General features: G+C 33.2%; 1 protein-coding gene across 1 annotated transcript in view; it reads right to left on the bottom strand.

Annotated features, from left to right (window-relative positions):
- LOC118744181 (E3 ubiquitin-protein ligase Smurf1) overlaps window positions 1-3868 on the bottom strand; it is a 58150-nt gene extending 54282 nt beyond the window's left edge. Inside the window, exon 1 of the mRNA XM_036476985.1 lies at window positions 2987-3868. The gene's annotated coding sequence lies outside the window, so the exon portion shown is untranslated. The remainder of the gene's footprint in view (window positions 1-2986) is intronic.
- Window positions 3869-4735: the final 867 nt, after the last annotated feature.

Here is a 4735-nt window from a genome sequence, read left to right as displayed (position 1 = left end):
TGCGTAAACAGACTGCAATTAAATGTGAACAAGACTAAGTTCATGGTCATATCTAGCGCAGCTAACGTTAGCTCCGACAATTACAGTTTAAAAATTAAAGATGAAGTAATTGAGAAAGTGAGAATCATTAAATATCTAGGTATATATATCGATGATAAGCTAAAATTTGAGGAACATATTGACTACACAGTAGCAAAAATTGGTAAAAAAATTGGTCTCATGAAAAGATCAAGTAAGTACTTAGGAAGGAGGTATAAGACTCTGGTCTACAGATCTATAGTTGAACCACATTTCATATACTGTCCAACAATCTTTTTTATAGCAAGCGACACACAAATTATCTGAGTGATATCCTACGATATAATAGTGAAACCCATTCGTATTTATTCAGGGGGAATAATAACTTCAGGCTGCCGCTGTATAAAAAATAGATAAGAACATTTTTTATAAGGGATTAAAATGTTACAATGAACTTCGAGCTCAAATAAAAAATTGTGAAAACGTTGGTACCTTCAAAAGGCTGCTACTTGATCACTGTATAGCATTGGCTATCAGATAGAAAGGCCCGACATGGAAACTAGTCCTTTCCATCCGTACTAGCTGGATGACTCTGGATCTAGTCCATTCAGATCACCCATAATGTATGCAATAAGAAGATCGGCATGGAAACTAGTTCTTTCCGTCCGATCAAATAGCGCGACTCTGGATTGCGTCCATTCAGATCGCCTGCCGGTAGAGAAGTTTATAAGAGGCATCTTGGAAACTAGTCCTTTCCAACCGCTCAGTTGTGGCGGCTGTGGAAATTACACACTTAGACCGCATATCGTACGTGTTATATTTACGGTAATGCTTGGAATCATGTCCATTCCAACAGCATCGAGAATATGCTATCTTAGTTAAATATACATAAACTATTATATAGCTTAGAAGGAAAAGTGTAACAGGTTAACTTATTTTAAGCATTAATTTTAACTTTACCTTTATTATATATTGCAATACATAATTCAAATGTATATACGTGAATGTATATAGGTCAAATGACGATAATAAATAAATAAATAAATAAATAAAATAAATCGCCATGGACGTAGCCGGGCCGTTTCCAATTAGCAAGTCTTTTTAAATCATCTCTTGAAACCTATTTTCGTAATTGTACATATACTAGTCACCGTTAATACTTTTAAGCCTACTTCTAGTCTGTAAGATTGTAAGTCATAGACTGAATAAAGATGAAATAATAATAATAATAATAATAAGTATGTGCTTGTCGTCATGGACTATTTTAGCAAATGGCCAGGGGTTTAACCAATTCCCAGTCAAGAAGCCACGACGGTAGCGGAAGTTTTTATTAAAAGCTGGGTATCGAGACTTGGTGTGCCTTTGCAGGTGCATTCTGATCAAGGCAGAAATTTCGAGTCAGCTGTATTTAAGGAGTTGTGCAAGACACTGGGTATTCAAAAAACCCGAACAACTGCTCTTCATCTGCAATCCGATGGCATGGTGGAAAGGTTTAACCGTACACTGGAGGAGCATTTAAGGAAGGTGGTGGAGAGAGAACAATGAGATTGGGATGCTCACATTCCTTTGTTTCTTATGGCATATCGTTCTTCAGTACACGAGACCACGGATCAGACTCCCGCTATGGTGATTTTTGGTAATGACCTTCGATTACCCACCGATTTAAAATTTGGTACAAGTGTGATTTCGAGTGGGGAAAGCAACGATTATGTTAAAAAGCTGAGGGAGGGGATGAATGAAATCCATGACCAAGTGAAGAAACGAACAAAGATCATGAGTGACAAAATGAAGGCAAGGTACGATAGAGCAATGAATTCTGAAGGATTTGAAGAAAGCGATTTGGTGCTGCTATACAATCCACAGCGGAGAAAAGGTTTGTCACCGAAATTACAGTCTAACTGGGAAGGCCCATATGAGATTATAAAAGGATAAAATGACGTAGTATATAGAATTAAGCAACTTGAGGGAACCAGGACCAAGATAAAGTGGTTCATTTGGAAAGATTAGCAGCATTTGGAACCGGTAACGTGTCTGATCGGGGCGATCAGACTTAAGCAGTGTGACGAAAATGTGTAAGAATCTAAACTTTAAGAAATCTGTCATATCTTTATGAAAATTTTCCAGAATTTGAAAATCATTCGTTGAATAAAGAAGCAATTTTCTGGGTGTTACAAATCTTGGTTACTTTTTATTCGATTAGCATTTTAGAGATCGATCCTGAGGAAATACGTAAATATATTACCGTTGATTTTGAGAATTTTTTTGGCCGAAGTTGTCGCAGACTTCTTCCATATAAAAATAAATTGGCTGCTTTTCTTTATTCATTCTGAACGTTTGGAATAAACTTGTTTGTTTACTTATTCTTTAGAACGTTCTTGATTTGGTAACGTATATTTCAAACGCGTTGTTTATTCTGGCTGTGAAATGGTATTATCTGGAATATATAGCCATTATGTTTATTCGTTATATGGAAGCAAATACGACAAAAAAGATTCTAAAAAATCAACGGTAATTTTTAACCATTTGAAATTTGCACATTGTTAGACTAAAATTGAATGGGCCATAAATAAAACTGTGTACTCAAAAAAAAATTTTAAAACTGCACCGAAAAAAGTTGGAAATTTAGGTGAAAATTTGTTGAATTTTTTTGGTTTTCTACAAAGTAAAACTGCGTACTCAAAAGAATTCTAACACTTCTGAGAAAAACTTATGAAGTTTTAGTAAAAATGTATTGTATATTTTTGTAGTCTTTTACAAAGTTTATATGGGTTTTCTTAGAGAATGAACTGTAGTTTAATTGAAAATTCTTAAAAATGAACAATTAAAGATGGCAAACAATATCACTTTGAAATGGGGAGGAGCTATTGATATGGCCAATACTGCATGACCTATGTAAAAATATTCTCTAAAATATAATTTTTCAACACTACTATATTATGCATGAGTACATATATATTGCTTTACTTACTTTGATTATGAATGGATTTTAACTTTGGTCTTCCATGATGTTACTTTTTGCAATGGTATGGAATAAAGTATACCATTTTATGTATATGTAAATCCTATTAACTGTTCGTAGAGCTGTGTTTTTTATTAAAATTATATTTTATTAGATTGCTTTTAGATATGTTTGTGTTTCTTCACATATCTGTATTTAGGTATGATATGTATGTATGTATTATTGAATAACTCCACTGTCTGAAATTTATATTATACACTTTAAGAACTTGGCGATCTTTACTTGATTGGATTTGATCTATTCCTAAAACCAAAGTAATGAGGTAATGTTGAAATTTCTGACAAGTGAATGCAATAAACGGCAGTCCTTAACATGTAGATATATAGACGATTCAAATAGCACTCAAGAGGTTTCAATATGAATTTGTTTTAAGAACTTGTCTAATTTAATGTTGTTTCGGATTCGATAATACGAAGGGTGTAATAGAAATTAATTTTCCACACGTACATATATACATACAGTATATAGTATATATATAAAATTCAAATTGGTCGTTAGAATTATTTTTTTACTGAATTATGAGATTTTTTTACTCCAATAATAGTGTGCAAATGACGTGAATTCGAATTCCATTCTCCTCAATCACGTACATATATGTCTATGAACGTAAGTAGATTTGTGCTTCTTGGTTATATATTTTTCCACTTTATCATTTTAAAAGTGCTTTTCCCAGAAATATATATGTACACTAAAGCAACGTAACGATCCTCGGAAACTCCTTGATATTAATATTAATTATTAATTTCTAGAGCAAATGCAAAAACTTGCACAGTGGAAAACGCCATCTTTGTTGAACAATTTCTTATCGGTCCTCTCCTTTGCTTTCCTCTATTGTGAATCGTATCGTTCTATTGTGATCGGTATGGGATCAAATGCGGGAATCGGTTAGGGACAAAATGGCACTACCGGAATCGGTTGACTTATGACATACAGTGTTCGCCCACATGCGGGATTTTATGATTAAAAAGGGCGAATGGGATTTTCTGACGAAAAACGGGTCATTCCATACCAAGCAATAAAATTTAGTTATTGATAAATAAGAAAAACTGCCATACCCTGTGGTAAAATAACGCCGTTCATATGAACTCTATCAGCGCAACTTCATTCACTTGAAATGAATTTTAATAACAATTTCGTGAGTTATCATAAATTAATTTGGATATCTTGAGTTTCTTGATTCTGAACTTGTTTTAAACGATTAATGCAAAAATATTTTGAGTGATTCTTTTACACGATGTTACACTGATCATGAACTTTTTAATTGACCTAGTACAGGTTGAAGGGTTGGTGAATTAATTCACGAAACTGGGCTTAAAATTTTTCTAACACCTTCAAATTCTCAACTTATTCTTAAAAAGCCATTTTCGCATGCCTTCCGGCACTAAGTAACCTTTAGCTCGGTTATATTTCAACCCATTTTAAGTTTTTATATGATTTTGAAAAGAAGGATACTTCTACTATTTAAAGAAATAATAAGTTGTGTGAGCATATTGCAAATATATGGAAAATTGTTAGGTCAATCTGAAATTTACACCAATTTTTATTATTTTTTTCCATTTCTACAACATTTTTTGGCAAAATATCAGAAGGAAATTTTCTCTTTCCGTCGCTACTTAGAAAATAATGTTTTATTCCGAGTAGAGCTAAGCACCTTTTTAAAAATCAATAGACAATTCGGAAGTTGTGATGTTCTTAAGG

Source organism: Rhagoletis pomonella, unplaced genomic scaffold (genome assembly GCF_013731165.1).
Source record: "Rhagoletis pomonella isolate Grant_MI unplaced genomic scaffold, Rhpom_1.0 Rhpom_scaffold_00008, whole genome shotgun sequence".
Taxonomy (NCBI): Eukaryota; Metazoa; Arthropoda; class Insecta; order Diptera; family Tephritidae; genus Rhagoletis; species Rhagoletis pomonella.
This window is presented reverse-complemented; position numbering and strand designations above follow the sequence as displayed.